General features: G+C 38.8%; 1 protein-coding gene across 4 annotated transcripts in view; it reads right to left on the bottom strand.

The window, feature by feature from the left end:
• Positions 1-18,276, bottom strand: part of Il1rapl1 (interleukin 1 receptor accessory protein like 1) — a 1,800,273-nt gene that overhangs the window by 454,769 nt on the left and 1,327,228 nt on the right. The gene's annotated exons all lie outside the window — the stretch shown is intronic.

Below are 18,276 nucleotides of genomic sequence, written 5' to 3'. Positions count from 1 at the left end.
CCTGAATATCTACGCCCCAAATACAAGGGCACCCACATTTGTGAAAGAAACGTTGATAAAATTTAAAGCACATATAGATCCCCACACATTAATAGTGGGAGACTTCAACACCCCACTCTCAACAAAGGACAGGTCAACCAAACAGAAATTAAACAAAGAAACAATGTCTCTGACAGAGGTCATGAATCAAATGGACCTAACAGACATTTACAGAACTTTACACCCAAACACAAAAGAATTTACCTTCTTCTCAGCACCTCATGGAACTTTCTCCAAAATAGACCACATAGTGGGTCACAAAGCAAGCCTCAACAGATACAAGAAGATTGAAATAATCCCATGTATCTTGTCTGATCACCATGGAATAAAGCTGGACCTCAACAATAACAGAAATAACAAAAAGCCTACACACACATGGAAACTGAACAACTTGTAACTAAATTTTAGCTGGGTCAGGGAAGAAATAAAGAAAGAAATTAAAGTCTTTCTAGAAATCAATGAAAATGAAGACACAACATACCCGAACTTGTGGGACACAATGAAAGCAGTGCTAAGAGGAAAGTTCATAGCACTAAGTGCCTTCAAGAAGAAATTCGAGACAGCTCATTCAAGCACCCTAATGGCTCACTTAAAAACCCTAGAAAAAGAAGAAGCAGACACACCAAGAAGGAGTAGACGGCTGGAAATAATCAAACTCAGGGCTGAAATCAATCAATTGGAAACAAATAAAACAATTCAAAGAATCAATGAAACCAAGAGCTGGTTCTTTGAGAAAATCAACAAGATTGACAAACCCTTAGCCAGGCTAACTAAAAGGCAGAGAGACACCACACAAATCAACAAAATCAGAAATGAAAAGGGGGATATAACTACAGACACTGAGGAAATCCAAACAATCATTAGGACTTACTTCAAAAGTCTATATGCCACAAAATTTGAAAATCTAAATGAAATGGACAATTTTCTTCATCGATTTGACTTACCAAAGCTGAATCAGGACCAGGTAAATCAACTAAATAGTCCTATATCCCCCAAAGAAATGGAAGCAGTCATCAAAAGTCTCCCATCCAAAAAAAGCCCAGGACCAGATGGCTTCAGCGCAGAATTCTACCAGACCTTCAAAGAAGAGCTAACACCAATTCTCTTCAAACTATTCCACAAAATAGAAACAGAAGGAATATTACCAAATTCATTCTATGAAGCCACAGTCACCTTGGTACCTAAACCTCACAAAGACTCAACAAAGAAAGAAAATTTCCGGCCAATCTCCCTTATGAACATTGATGCAAAAATACTTAATAAAATACTTGCAAACCGAATCCAAGAACATATCAAATATATTATCCACTATGACCAAGTAGGCTTCATCCCAGGTATGCAGGGGTGGTTTAATATACGGAAATCCATCAATGTGATCCACCATATTAACAAACTGAAAGAAAAAAACCACATGATAATCTCCCTAGATGCTGAAAAAGCCTTTGACAAAATCCAACATCCATTCATGTTCAAAGTATTGGAGAGATCAGGGATACAAGGCACATATCTAAACATAGTAAAGGCGATATACAGCAAGCCTATAGCCAACATCAAACTGAATGGAGAGAAACTTAAAGCAATCCCACTGAAATCAGGGACAAGACAAGGCTGCCCACTCCATATCTCTTCAACATAGTGCTGGAAGTCCTTGCTAGAGCAATAAGACAGTTGAAGGAGATCAAGGGGATACAAATTGGAAAGGAAGAAGTCAAATTATCACTATTTGCAGATGATATGATAGTATACATGAGTGACCCCAAAAACTCTACCAGGGAACTCCTACAGCTGATAAACACCTTCAGCAAAGTGGCAGGATACAAAATTAACTCAAAAAAATCAGTAGCCCTCCTGTATACAAAAGACAAAAGGGCTGAGAAAGAAATTAGGGAAACAACACCCTTCACAATAGCCACAAATGACATAAGGTACCTCGGAGTAACCCTAACCAAGGAAGTGAAAGACTTGTATGAAAAAAATTTCAAATCTCTGAAGAAAGAATTAGAAGAAGATATGAGAAGATGGAAAGATCTCCATGCTCATGGCTTGGTAGGATTAACATAGTAAAAATGGCCATCTTACCAAAAGCAATCTACAGATTCAATGCAATGCCCATCAAATTACCAACACAATTCTTTACAGACCTGGAAAGAAAAATTCTCAACTTCATCTGGAATAACAAGAAACCCAGAATTGCTAAACCAATCCTCTACCATAAAAGATCTTCCAGAGGTATCTCCATCCCTGATCTTAAGTTGTACTATAGAGCAACAGTTTTAAAAACTGCATGGTACTGGCATAGAAACAGAATGGTGGATCAATGGACCCGAACAGAGGACCCAGAAATAAACCCACACACTTATGGACACCTGATCTTTCACAAAGACGCCAAAACCATACAATGGAAAAAAGATAGCATCTTCAACAAATGGTGCTGGTCTAACTGGATGTCTACATGTAGAAAAATGAAAATAGATCCATACTTATCACCCTGCACAAAACTGAAGTCCAAGTGGATCAAAGACCTCAACATCAAACCAGACACATTAAATCGGCTTGAAAAAAAAGTGGGGAATACCCTAGAACTCATTGGTACAGGGGAAACCTTCCTGAACAGAACACCAACAGCACCTGCTCTAAGAGCAACAGTCAATAAATGGGACCTCATGAAACTGAAAAGCTTCTGCAAAGCAAAGGACACCGTCATCAAAACAAAGCGACCACCTACAGATTGGGAAAGAATCTTCACCAACCCTTTATCTGACAGAGGACTCATATCCAGTATATATAAAGAACTAAAGAAGCTGAAAAGCAGCAAACCAAGTAATCCACTTAAAAAATGGGGAACAGAGCTAAACAGAGAATTCTCTGGAGAGGAATACCGAATGGCAGAGAAGCACTTAAAGAAATGCTCAACCTCACTAGCCATTAGGGAAATGCAAATCAAAACAACCCTGAGATTTCACCTTACACCCATGAGAATGGCCAAGATCAAAAACTCAAGTGACAACACATGCTGGAGAGGTTGTGGAGAAAGGGGAACCCTTCTCCACTGCTGGTGGGAATGTAAACTTGTACAACCACTCTGGAAATCAATCTGGCGCTTTCTCAGACAACTAGGAATAGCGCTTCCTCAAGATCCAGCCATACCACTACTGGGCATATATCCAAAAGAGGCTCAAGTACACAAAAAGGACATTTGCTCAACCATGTTTGCAGCAGCTTTATTTGTAATAGCCAGAAGCTGGAAACAACCCAGATGCCCCTCAACTGAAGAATGGATGCAGAAATTGTGGTACATCTACACAATGGAATATTACTCAGCAATGAAAAATAAGGAAATCATGAAATTTGCAGGTAAATGGTGGGATCTGGAAAGGATCATCCTGAGTGAGTTGTCCCAGAAGCAAAAAGACACACATGTTATATACTCACTCATATAGACATACAACATAGGACAAACCCACTAAAACCTGTGCATCTAAAGAAACTAAGCAAGAGAGAGGACCCTAACTAAAATGTCCAATCCCCATCCGGAAAGGCAAAGAGGATGGACATCAGAAGAAGAAGAAAACAGGAAACAACCTAGGAACCTACCACAGAGGGCCTCTGAAAGCCTCTGCCCTTCAGACTATCAAAGCAGATGCTGAGCCTGATGGGCAACTGTTGGGCAGAGTGAATGGAATTTTAGGTAAGAACTGGGAAATAGTAAGAGCTGGAGAGGACAGGGTCTCCACAAGGAGAGCAACAGAACAAGAAAATTTGAACACAGGGAACTTCCCAGAGACTCATACTCCAACCAAGGTCTATTCATGGAGATAACCCAGAACCCCTGCACAGATGTAGCCCAGGGCAGTTCAGAGTCCAATTGGGTTACATAGTAATGGGAAGAGGGACTGCCTCTGACATAATCTGATTGGCCTGCTCTTTGATCACCTCCCTCTGGGGGGGGGAGCAGCCTTACCAGGCCACAGTAGAGGACAATGCAGCCACTTTTGATGTGAACTGACAGACTAAGATCAGAAAGGAGAGGAGAACCTCCCCTATTAGTGGACTTCGGGAGTGGCATGCAAGCAGACGGAGGAGGGAGGGTGTTTTTGGGAGGGGAGGAGGGAGGGGCTTATGGGGGGATGCAGAATGAATAAAGTGTAATTGATGAAAAATTTAAAAAAAAGGGAAAAAATAATTTAAGAACCTTAAATGACTTTCAAAAGTGGAGGAAAACATGGAGTTAGTCAATTGGCATTGAGCACGTCTCGCCCCTGGGGGCAATGGTCTCCTGAACCTACTCAGACCTCGGACACCACCACTGCTAGTTCTAGAACTGACGCAGGATGTTCCAACGAGGGGGTTAAGGCTTCTCATAATATTTCCTATAAGCCCACACCTGTTTTTCTATATCCCCCATTTTTATTCATTATTAGCCAGATAGAGCCAAGTAATTGTGGTAATGATACTTGCTTTTTTGCCCAATGCTGGAATGCTAGTAAATTTAGGTATGCCCTGGTTACTTGCATGCCTCACTGCGTGCCTGTGCCCGTTGATGCCCCTCACGCTATGACTCTCTTCAGACAGAAAAGGGATCTTGGAACTACAGCCACCATTGTTACTACCATCTCATTGGCGGCTGTTGGAGCTACCACCGGGCATTAGCCATGAGTCATACTGGGCAGACTGCTCAGACCCTGAACAATCATTTAGCCAATGTAGCTCATGCCTTAGTTGTACATAAAGGAATTAATGCTCAACTAAAAGGAAGCTTGATGGTGTTCAATCAGAGGATTGACCTCGTGCAGGAGCAAATTGATACCCTATGGCAAATCGCTCAACTTGGCTGTCAATGAAAATATGCTGGACTTTGAGTCACTAGCATATAACATGAGAATTTTTCCTGTGCTGCAAATCTGTCTAAACAATTGTCGAGCTATATTTTAGGTAATTGGACTGGAGAATTCGATACTACGATGGAGCAGCTGAGAGTGGCCATTGTCACAGTAAATTCTACCAGAGTAGACGCAGGACTAGCCACAGGATTATCATCATGGATTGCTGCAGCCATGAATCATCTGAAGGAATGGGCGGGCATGGGAGCGTTAGCAGGCCTTCTGTTGTTGGTCTCCTTGGTTTGCCTGTGGTATATATGCAAGATTAGAGTCTCACAACAGTGTGATGCAGCCTTGATCATTCAGGCCTTTACAGCCATTGAAGCAGGACATTCTCCCCAAGCATGGTTGGATACCATAAAAAGCTAAAATGTTACGCTCAGGATGCGAGGCTAAGCACTGCACTCAGGGTCAGCCGCTTTGGACCCAGAGAAGAGCATGTCTGGTTGCATGCGGGTTGATGCCCCAGGTCCCGCCTCTGAGAAAAAGGTATCGGACGGGTCTGATGCTCTTTGGGTGGATGACACCTAAACGAACATCGGTACAAAGTCCCAATTTATTTCTAATATCAGAGATCAGAACTCTAGTCTTGCCTGATGCATCTAAAACAAAAAGGGGGAACTGTAGAGAGCTGCGGAATGCTATGCCTTAAAGATGGAGCTGGTTTCCGCCATCCACCTTCCCGATGGTGAGTGCTCTCTGTCACGAACAATTCCACATTTGGCTAAGGCTGAGGATCTGGCTTGCTTCCATGTATGTGGACCTATCTGCATTGCCCACGTGGCACGCCTGGGTTGGCTACCCAGAGGCTATTTAAGCTGTGGGCTGGCTTTCCCCAGGGTCCGAGGATTGTTCAAGGTTTCTGAATAAACTGCATTAAAAAAAAAAAGTTGTGTAATAAAACAATCAAATACTTTTTAATTATAAAAAAATGTGTATTTGTGGTACAACCTGTCATTTTCATCAAAAAATAAGTACTTCTTTGTTTTATTGTTATCAACAAAATTTGGTTTTGATTCATATTTTCTGTCAAGAACACTGGCATTTAGAATTTTCAAAACATTCAAGATTTCAAAATGATCAACAAAAATCTCAGGCAGAAGAAATATAAGAAAGACAAATATCTAACAAAAAAATATGAAATATCTAATTTTGCTTTGTATTTCCAAAAGTGATGCCTGTGTAAAACATAAGGGCTGTATTTAATTATATTTTTTATTAATTATAATTTTTTCACTTTGTAAATCAGCTGTAGACCTCTCCCTTGTCCCCTCACAATCCTTACCTTCTTCCCTCCTTCTTCTCCCCCCTTGCTCTTCCCCCAGTCCACTGATAAGGGCAGTTCTCATCTCTTTCCATCTGACCCTAGCCTATCAGGTCTTATCAAGACTGGATGAATTGTCTTCCTCTCTGGCCTAGTAAGGCTTTTCCCTCCACTTTGGGGGAAGTGATCAAAGAGCTAACCATTGAGTTCATGTCAAAGACAACCCCTTTTCCCCTTACTCGGAAACCCATAATAATTGTGTTTCTATGGACATAGTGGTTCAGTTAAAATGTATAGGTTATTAACTATGACAAATAACAAGGCATAATAAGCCAAAAAACATAGAAGAATCTTTGAATGTAGTACATCATGCATACTTTATAATATTCTCAATACTGCTTCTTAGCTATGGCTATGTCCATAAAAAGTTAAAATTAAAATGTATGATGTTATACACAAAATTTAAAATAGGTTACTTATGGGAGTAAAGGGTGATGGGTAAGAGTACAAGAAAAACTTTTCTTTTATCAACACTAGATTACAAGATGTTAAAATTTTATGAAGCCAAATGAGTGGTGCATATACACATGTTCATAATGGCAGTTATTTAACCTTTATGATTCTCAAACTCAAACTGTTAGTTTGAAATCATTTTTTGCTTCTTTAAAAAATTTTTCATTCTTCTTCTTATTTTTTTAATTAAAATTGATTCATTTTGTATTCTGGCTGTAGTCCCACCCCTCATAACCTCCCCATCTCACTGTCCCTTCTCCTTTTCCCCTTATGTCCCTCCCTTAGTCCACTGATAAGGGAGATCCTCCCCAACTACTATCTGACACCAACCTATCTTGTTTCAGAAGGACAGCCTGGATCCTCTTTTTCTGTACCTTAGTTAGGCCACCTCTCCAGGGGAAGATGATCAAAGAGCTGGCTATTGAGTCCAAGTAAGAGACAGCCCCTGCTCCTCTTACTAAGGAACCCATATGGATATTGAGATGATCAGCAGGTCTAGGTCCTCTCCATACATGGCCTTTGGTTGATATATCAGTCATTACAGGGACCCTGAGTCCATATTTTTTGGCTGTGTTGTTCTCTTTGTGAAGATCCTGTCCCCTCCAGATCTTCATATCTCCCCCTTCTCCCATAAGATTCCCTTCACTCTGCCCAAAGTTTGGCTATAAGTCTCATCATCTGCTTTGATACCCTGATGGGTAGAATCTTTCAGAGGTCCTCTGTGAAAGGCTCCTGTCCAGTTCCCAGTCTTCTACTTCAGAGGTCTATTCTGTTTGCCCTTTTAAATGAGGATTGAGGTTCTTCCCTAGGGTCCTCCTTGTTGTTTAGCTTCTTTAGGACTATAGATTTTTAGTATGTTTATCCTATATTATATGGCTAATATCCACTTATTAGTGAGTATATACCATGTGTGTCTTTCTGCTTCCGGATTACCTCACTCAGGATGATCTTTTCTAGTTCCCAGTATTTGCCTGGAAATTTAGTGATTTACTTGTTTTTAATTGCTGTGTAGTATTCCCTTGTGTAAATGTAGCACAATTTCTATATCTATTCAGTTGAGGGACATCTAGGTTGTTTCCAGATTTTGGCTATGAATAAATCTAATGTGAACATATTTGAGCAAATGCTCTTGTTGTATGGTTCATTATCTTTCAGATATATGCCCAAGAGTGGTATAGCTGTGTCTTGGGTAGAACTATACCCAACTTTCTGTGAAAGAGCCAGATTGATTTGGGTACACTGGTAAAGAGTGAATTCTCAACAGAGGAATATTGAATGGCAGAGAAACCCTTAAAGAAATGCTTAATGTCCTTAGTCATCTGGGAAATTCAGATCAGAATGACCTTGTGATTTTACCTTTCACCCATCAGAATGCCTAGGATCAAAAACTCAAGTGACAGCACATGCTGGAGAGGTTGTGGAGAAAGAACACTCCTCCATTGCTGGTGGGGATCTAAACTTGTACACCCACTTTAGAAATCAATCTGGTGCTTCAAATTATTTTTAATGATTATGCCCAATATTTAAATAACAGAGTTTATTTGAACAAGATAAAAAAAAAACTTCTATATAAGCTGTGGTACACTTATTATTTTTGCGACACATATACACATTAATGTGATACAAAGTACTTTTCTTAGTCTATATTTTATTAAAATATTTAAGGAATTTCATTATATTAGTTTCTACTCTTCTCAGTTTCATAAATTATGGGATTGCCAATTTTAAATATTAAGCATTTATTGGCAATTTTATTTTTTCTTAATATATTTATAATATTTAAACCCAACATATTAGAATCAATACAGGGTCAAATGTATCAAAAGATGGCTTGAAACTTAACCCAGAATGAGCCTGAAATTCTGACTACTCTACCTCCCAATAGCTGTGATCACATGTGTGGGTTTATTTGTGCCACCATATCTAGTTTATTCCTTGTTGGGGGAAAAGGTATGCTAGGCAAGCACTCTACCATTTGACATACATCCAATCCCACAGAAGAAAAATTTGAAGCAACTACAACAAAGAGTACCACAAAAGAGAAGGAATTATTTATCCTAAATAGCTTACAATGTTCACATATTTTTTTTAATTATTGGTATCTCAAATGAATACAATTTGGTACTTATGGAGTTTGAATTCAAGATCTCTGAATTGCAATTACAATCCATTGCTTCTTTCTGAGTCAAATTCCTTCTCATTTTTTTTCTTTTTCTTTTCCTAAAAATGTTGTTATATATTTTTACATGTGTGTACCTATATGCTGGTGCCCACAAAAGGCCAGAAGAATGTGTTGGATTCCATAAAACTGAAGTTATAGGTGACCACTGTGGGTTCTGGGAACAGAACCTGGATTCTCTGAAAGAGCATCAAGTACTCTTAACCAGTGAGGCATCTCTCCAGATCCCATTTTTTTTATTTAGCAAGTCAAAATTTTCCTGAAAATGTCTTACCTCCCATTCAAACACATATATCTGTGGGTTTTGTTTTGTTTTGTTTTTTTGTATTTGAATTAAATCTCGATGTATAACATTTTATTTTCTTTGTCATTTAGGTTTGCCGATAGTGTAAATATGAAATCTAATAAAAAAAACTGGTATTGAGTGATCATCATAATCTGGATTTGGAGAATAAATGTAAAAGACCACTCAAATTTTATATTTATTTGTTACTTTTTATTTATTATTTTTATATTAATTACAGTGTTGTTTTTTTTTTTTTTACTTTGTATCCCAGCTGTATCCTGCTACCTCATTTCCTCCCACTCCTACCCTCCCTCTCGAATCTCCTCCCTGCCCCTCTCTAAGTCCACTGATTGGGGAGGTCCTCTTCCAATTCCATCTGACCCTAGCTTATTAGAAGACCACTCAATTTTAACTCCATGCTTAAATTTTATTTTCAGCTTTTTAGTAATACAGGTTTCAAACCTTCCACAATAGTTACAGTTATTTATCTCATATATTAGTTACATGTATTAGATTATGTTAAGTATTAATAAACTGAATGAGAAAAAGAAAAAAAATAGAAAAAAATTCCAAATGAATCCCTCATCCAGTGGAAATTCTACCAGAAAAAAAACAAAACAAAAAAAAAAACAACCAGTGTTTATTTTTTTTAATGCAGGAAGCATTAACAAAAATCAGCTTGCATATTTCCATTTTAACTGTTATTACTGTCATCAATCAGCAATAAATTATTAAAATCATTAATGAGTAAAGTTCAAAATGCAACATGCTATAGTAGCATTACTTAGAATATCTTTGCCATCTAAATGTATCTCCTTATTCTAGTAAGCTTTATAATAGAAACATTATTTTAAAATGCTTTTGTACTAGCAAAATATATTCAGAGCTGGAATTTTGCGTTTGGTCCTCAAAGATGTAGATGGGCCATAATTAAGGCTAGATTTTATACATATTACAAGTTTGTTTGGTTATTTCATGTCTGTTTCTAAGAAGAATATGGGGACAGATTATAATAAAGAATCCATGCAATTGGACTGTGAAAATGAAGGTATATTTTCAATAGCATCATAGTAAGAAATGGTTATTGGGGTTGGTTTGAAGAACATATAATTATGTAGAAAATAACAGCCAAGAATAGTTACTGTAATTAAATACTAAATTTAGTCTGTGCTTCCTGGAAGCCAAGATTAGCTTTGAAAAATAACGATTACTTTCAAAGCTCTAGTTGCATATTAGTTCTCAGGACAGACAAATTCTAGTGCTACTTCTAAACATCATTGATTTAAAGGAAACATTTTTTTAAATGAAGACTGTGTCATGTCAGATAACATTTTATATACATTCATTTCACTGTAGAGAACTTGTTCAATTCTTCCGTTGAAAACTGGACATATCAAATACTGAAAAAAATTAGGAGATTCACTGGTCATATCCATAGAATTCCATATGCAATAATTTATAAGTTTGGAGGCTAACAGAGAAAAAGAATGAAATATCCCAATTGCACCAAGAAATCTCAAGTATAGGAGGAAATAGATAAAAACAGATTTGCATGATGTAGTACATAAAAGAGTGGCCTCCTAAAACATCCAGGTCCTGATCTGTAGAACTTGTATCACATTATATAGTAAAAAACTATTGTTTTAAATATGATGAAGTCAAGAATTTTGTGAGAGGTACATTTTTCTGGATTATACAGGTAAGTGTTAATTTTTTTGTTTTATTTTCTTGATGATACAAATAACATTTAAGTATTAATAATAATTACTGGGTCATTGCCTCACTTTGGTGCCTTCCTTTTTCTAGCCAAGTAATGATGGCATAAAAGCAGAAATACTGATTAAATTTCAGTTTTTCAGTAACAATGTGGGCCCTTTGAAAATAAGTTACAATCCACCAAGAACTCCTTGAAGACATACATTTCATTACTTTATCTTAGAGACAAGAAAGACTTCTTTTTCCTTCGCTCATTAGTTAACACTTTTTAACAATCTTGTGACTACTGAGAAAGCTTCTTTATTTCACTACAAAACAAAACTACTCTAGGTCCGGGAGCAACTAGATAACAAATAAGTTGTCACTCAGTGGAACCAAAAATTATCTTCCTTTGGTTGGTATAAAAATAATTATCAAAACTGTTTGTTTACCCAAAAAGAAAAATATTTCTTTTATTAAAGCAAACCGCAGTGACATCTTTTCAATTAAGTAACAATGTGTGTAATATTTAAAAACAGCCTAATCTACACTATTGATGCACTAATCTCTAACTCTCGTTTTTGACAATAATTTTCTCACTTGACTCTAGAATGTGAATATGGTATGATACACATAAACACACACACACACACAATTCTTCATGACTTTGGCACAACCTACAGTAAAACTGTCTTCCTACTCCACTGAAAAGGGAGAGTCCTCCTCCCTTACTATTTGACCCTAGCCTATCAAGTCTCATCAGGACTGCCTGGATCCTCTTTCTCTGTGGTCTGGTAAGCCTCCCCCCACCCCACACACACACCAGGAAGAAGTAATCAAAGAGCAGGCAACCAAGTTTATATCAGAGACATCTCCTGCTCTCCTCACTAGGGAACCCACTTGAATACTGAGCTGCCCACAGCTGTATCCTTTCCATGTACGGTCCTTGGTTAGTTAATCAGTCTCTACGGGACCCCCTTGGGCCTAGATTTGTTGGCTTGGATGATCTTCTTGTGGATCTCCTGTTCCTTTTGGGTCCTTCTATTGTTCCCTTTTTCCATAAGACTCTCTGTGCTCTGCCCAAAGTTTGGCTGTGTGGTAGGCTTCCAACCTGTTCCCTCTCTTCCACCACTTACCATATCTATCCTGTTTGCCCTTCTGAATGAGAATTAAGCATCTATTCTAGGGTCCTATTTGTTGGTTAGCTTTTTGGGTCTGCATATTTTAATATGTTTATCCTATATTGTGTGGCTAATATTCACTTATAAGTGAGTATATACCTTGTGTGTCTTTCTGCTTCTGGACTACCTCACTCAGGATGATCTTTTCTAGTTCTATCCATTTGCCTGAAAATTTCTTGATTTCTTTGTTTTCAATAGCTGAGTAGTGTTCCATTGTTTAAATGTACCACAATTTCTGTATCCATTCTTTGATTAAAGAACATCTAAATTGTTTCCAGATTCTGGCTAGTATAAATAAAGCTGCTATGAACACTGTTGATCAAATGTCCTTGTTGTATGGTTGAGCATCTTTTGGATGTATGCACAGGAGTAGTATAGTTGGGACTTGAGGTAGGGCTATTCCCAGTTTTCTGAGAAAGCACTAGAAAGCACTCCCACCAGAAATGGAGGGGGGTTCCCCTTTCTCTACATCCTTTACAGCATGTGTTGTCACTTGAGCTTTCATCTTCACCATGGATGTAAGATGGAATTACAACAGAACATCTACAGCTCAGATTATAAGATCAACAATCAATAAATAGGACCTCATGAAACTGAAAATCTTCTGTAAAGCAAAGGACACTGTCAACTGAACAAAATGACTGCCTACAGACTGGGATCACCAACCCCACATCTAACAGAGAGATAATATTCAGAATATATAAAGATCTCAAGAAGCTAAACATCATCTTACCAAATAATCCAATTAAAAATGGAGTACAGAATTAAACAGAGATTTCTCAACAGAGGAATATTTTGAATGGTGGACAAACACTTAAATGCTCAATGCCCTTAGTCATCCATAAAATGCAAAACTTAAAAGTTTTTAAGTGACCATAACCTAGAACTTGTAAATCCCTACAAGCCATGGGTTACTGCATTATTTTCCTACAGAGGACTTAGGCTTATACCACATGAACACACTGGCCAATATGCCCATCTCTAAGTAAGTGCTAATCAGACATTCAACAGTCACTGTTTGTGGTAGTATTTAGAATGGGGATTTCTCCCTCTGGCTCAGGTATTTGAACACTTTGTGTCCAGTTGTTTATTTTGCTTTGGGAGATGTTGCAGATTTTCTGGGGGCAGTACATCACTAGGGCTGGGTTTTAAGAATTCATAGCATTGCACCACTTCCAGTTCTCTCTCTGTTTTGCAATTGCTGTTGATAACCTTTAGGCTTCTTGCCTGCCTTGACTCTTTGCTGTGATGGACTTTTATTTCTTTGGTACTATTAGCTAAAATAAACACTCTCTTCCTTAAATTTGTTTTGGTCATAATGTTTTATTAGAGCATCAGAAAAGTAGCAAATACATATCTTGTATATGAATGTATATACTCTATAGGTTCTCCACATCACTGGAATTATTCTGCCTGCAAATTTTGTGAAGGCAAAGCCTGTTCTACTCACTGTTGAATTAGAAGAACATAGCATAATTCATGATATATATATATATGTAAATAGTCATTCTTTTAATAAATATGGTTACAAAAGAGATATGCAAAGGAGACATCTATGTCATTAATGTTAGAAAAGACATTAATAGCTAAGTTGATAGCTGCTTTCAAAGTACAATTGATCATTGCCCTTTCAAATAATTTGCCACCTAAACTTTGGGTTTCATGAACTTCAGTCGCATTCTGTAGCACTGTCTTCTGCAAAGAGCTTAACATACATCTGTCAGGAGTGGACACCCACTCTTGGATTCTCTGAAGAATCCATTCTAGAGCTTCCAGTTGTGTCAACTCTTCCAACTCCTGCCAAATCAGTGATATGATAAACCTCTAGAGCTAATGAATTAGCATAGCATAACATATTATGCTACAAACACTGACCACTATATTAGAGTACAAAAATAAATCAGAATTACTGGAGACTCTTTGGTCCTATTGGATTTACAGAAAAATGAGTTTTCACATCCTCTGTTACAGTATTCAAAGTGAAGTTTTTGTAAGAACCCTGTTTTCTATACCTACTGAACTTGTTTGAATGTATGATGCAGTGTACAGTGATATCTGCAAACTCTAATGAACCTCATTTTTTGGATAGCCCTTTTAATACTCATACATTCAAAGAATATCATTTTTTCCTTGCATTCTATCAAGGATACCTGGTTGAAAAGCTGACAATAGGTTGATAGAATAACACTGTCTTCAACATGATTCCTAAGCTTCATTCCCCCCCTTTACTTCAAGAACTTATTCAGAACATTTCTTTCCAAACAACAGTCTCAAAACAATGTATCAGACAGAATCAAAAGCAAAGGCATGCTATGTTTATATTATTAAAATATTATATTTCATAACACTTCAAGCATATATTGCTAATGTTTCCTCATTTGATTTTCTTCAGATTAATCTGAGCATCTTTCTGGTCCTGTTTTCTTTTTTGTTCTTGTTTTGTGTGATGTTGATCACTGATTGCAGATTTTTAATGGAAGCCAGGCACATACTCTACTTCTGGGTTTTACCCTACATTCTCATTTTATGGTCTTTCCTGTTTCTTATACTCTACATAATGGTCTGTTGTTGTTTTTTTTAACTTTTATTAAGTACACTTTATTCACTTTGTATCCCCCATAAGCCCCTCCCTCCCCACCTCCCAATCCCACCATCACTCCCCCTTCTTCAAGCATGCCCCTCCCCAAGTCCACTGATAGGGGAGGTCCTCCTCTCATTCCTTCTGATCTTAATCTATCAGATCTCATCAAGAGTGGCTGCATTGTCATATTCTGTGGCCTGGTAAGGCTGTTCTCTGTTCAGGGGAAGGTGATCAAAGACCAGGCCAATCAGATTATGTCAGAGGCACTCCCTCTTCCCATTACTATGGAACCCACTTTCACACTACACTGCCATGGGCTACATCTGTGCAGGGGTTCTAGGTTATCTCCATTCATGGTACTTGGTTGGAGTATGAATCTCAGGAAAGACCCCTGTGTTCAAATTTTCTGTTTTGCTTTTTTTTTTTCTTAAGAAAATGATATCTGACATACAATGTAGAGTAACTCCTTAGAAAAGTCATAATATCAAGCAAGACCACATTCAATTTTCTTTTCTGGCAGAGTGATTAGTTTATATTTACAACACTTTTCATATTTTTTCCTTGCAAAGATATTCATATATGGAGGAGCCATTTAATATTTGTTTTTTACATAAAGGGCTATAACACTTTGGTATCTCCACAGGGTTTTGAACACTTGAGCTTCCATTGCCACCAGCAATCTCATGCTAATAGAGCTAAACTATAACACTTTGTAGAAAACCTTTTCCACAGCCAGGATTAGAGCCCTAAAAGGTCTAGCTTCCCCTGAGAGAAACATAACCCCACTTTCCATTTGGAAGTCAGCTCTAGGACACTACCCAAGTTCCAGGCCCCTGCTGAACGGAGAATGGCAAAACTTCAATGAAATTATTCTAAAGAGTCTTCCTCAGGCTTATTTTAATTTTTTTTGTATGAGACTAAGAACTTGCAAAGGGCACTTTTTATTCTTTTATTGGGGGATTATTTTATTAGTTACATTTTATTAACTTTGTATCCCAGCTGTATCCCGCTCCCTCATTCCCTCCTAAACCCTCCCTCCCTTATCTCCTCCCTGCCCCTTTCCAAGTCCACTGATTGGGGAGGACCTCCTCCCCTTTCATCTGACACTGTTTTATCAGGTATCTTCAGGACTGGCTGCAAAGTCTTCCTCTGTGGCCTAGCAGGACTGCTCCTCCTTTGGGGGGTGGGAAGGTCAAAGAGCCTGCCAATGAGTTCCTGTCAGAAATAGTCCCTGTTCTCCTTACTAGGGAAAACCAATTGATTACTGAGTTACCATGGGCTACATCCGAGCAGAGGTTCTAGGTTACATCCATACATGGTCCTTGGTGGAGTATCTGTCTCAGAAAAGACCCCTGTGCCCAGTGGAGAAAGGGGAACCCTCCTCCATTGCTGGTGGGAATGTAAACTGGTACAACCACTTTGGAAGTCAACCTGGCGCTTTCTCAGACAATTAGGAATAGTGCTTCCTCAAGATCCAGCTATACCACTCCTAGGCATATACCCAAAATTTGCTCAAGTACATACACAACAAGGACATTTGCTCAACCATGTTTGTAGCAGCTTTATTTGTAATAGCCAGAACCTGGAAACAACCCAGATGTCCCTTAACAGAAGAATGGATATAGAAATTGTGGTATTTTTACAAGATGGAATACTATTCAGCAATCAAAAACAAGGAAATCATGAAATTTGCAGGCAAATGGTAGGATCTAGAAAAGACCATTCTGAGTGAGGTATCCCAGAAGAAGGAAGACACACATGGTATATACTCACTCATATAGTCCTATAAGATATGACAAATATAATGAAACCTGTACACCTAAAGAAGATAAACAAGAAAGAGGACCCATGAATCATCTGAAGGAATGGGCGGGCATGGGAGTGTTAGCAGGCCTTCTGGTGTTGGTCTCCTTGGTTTGCCTGTGGTATATATGCAAGATTAGAGTCTCACAACAGTGTGATGCAGCCATGATCATTCAGGCCTTTACAGCCATTGAAGCAGGACATTCTCCCCAAGCATGGTTGGATACCATAAAAAGCTAAAATGATACGCTCAGGATGCGAGGCTAAGCACTGCACTCAGGGTCAGCCGCTTTGGACCCAGAGAAAAGCATGTCTGATTGCATGCGGGTTGATGCCCCAGGTCCCACCTCTGAGAAAAAGGTATCGGACGGGTCTGATGCTCTTTGGGTGGATGACACCTAAATGAACATCTGTACAAAGTCCCAATTTATTTCTAATATCAGAGATCAGACCTCTACTCTTGCCTGATGCGTCTAAAACAAAAAGGGGGAACTGTAGAGAGCTGCGGAATGCTATGCCTTAAAGATGGAGCTGGTTTCTGCCTTCCACCTTCCCGATGGTGAGTGCTCTCTGTCACGAACAAATCCACATTTGGCTAAGGCCGAGGATCTGGCTTGCTTCCATGTATGTGGACCTATCTGCATTGCCCCCGTGGCATGCCTGGGTTGGCTACCCAGAGGCTATTTAAGCTGTGGGCTGGCTTTCCACGGGGTCCGAGGATTGTTCAATGTTCCTGAATAAACAGCATTGAAAAAAAAAAAAAAAAAGATCTGTGAAAAAAAAAAAAAAGAAAGAAAGAGGACTCAGGGTAAGATGATCAATCCTCACTTAGAAAGACAAATGGGAGGTGCACTGGACACAGGAGAAAACAAACAACAAGACAGGAGCCTACTGTAGAGGGCCCCTGAATGACTCTACCTAGCAGTGTATCAAAGCAGATACTAAGATTCATAGCCAAACCTTCAGCAGAGTGCAGGGAATCATATGAAAGACGGGGGAGTTTGTATGACATGGAAAGGATAGGAGCTCCACAAGGACCAAATACACCTTTTTTTTTTTTTTTTTCTTGTTAGAATCATTTCCTTTGCAGGGACCCCCATGGCCCAGTTTTTTGTTTGTTTGTTTGTTTGTTTTTTTCACTCTGTTGGTGTCCTTGTGAAGCTCTTGTCCTCTCCAGGTCTCTATCTGTCCCTTCTGTCATAAAATTCCATGCACTCTGTCCAAAATTTGGCTATGAGTCTCAGCCTCTGCTTTGTTACCTTGATCAGTAGAGTCTTTCAGAGGCCCTCTGTGGTAGGCTCTTATCCTATTCCTGTCTTCTCCTGCTTCTGATGTCTAACACATTTGTCCTTTTGATTGCCAAGGACTATGCATGAAGAGGACCTAAAACCTCTGCTCCAATGCAGCCTATAGACTCATTCTCCAAGTGTGTTCCCTGGTAAGGCAGGGGCTGCTGTCTCTGAAGAGAACTCAGTGGCAGGCTCTCTGATCACCTCCTCCTGGGGTACAGCTTTGCCAGGCCACAAAGTAATAAAAGGCAAGCAGTCCTGATGAGACCTGATAGGCTAGGATCAGATAGAAGGGGAGGAGGACCTCCCCTATCAATGGACTATGGGAGGGGAATAAGGGGAGAAGTAGGAGAGAGGGAGGGATTGGGAGGAGATGAGGAAGGGAGCTACAGCCAGGGCACAAAGTGAATAAATTGAAATAAGTAATAAAAAAGTAAGATCTAGATTCTTCATATGAAATATTAAAAAAAAAGAATCATTTTTCTCTTGTCTCAAATGCATGTGTTTTTAGTACCTATATTGCTATATTGGACTGGGTCTTGGGACTATTCTTTGTAATAATTCCA

Source organism: Meriones unguiculatus (assembly GCF_030254825.1).
Source record: "Meriones unguiculatus strain TT.TT164.6M chromosome X unlocalized genomic scaffold, Bangor_MerUng_6.1 ChrX_unordered_Scaffold_30, whole genome shotgun sequence".
Classification (NCBI taxonomy): Eukaryota; Metazoa; Chordata; class Mammalia; order Rodentia; family Muridae; genus Meriones; species Meriones unguiculatus.
Note: the sequence above shows the minus strand (reverse complement) of the source record. Positions and strands in the feature narration are given on the sequence as shown.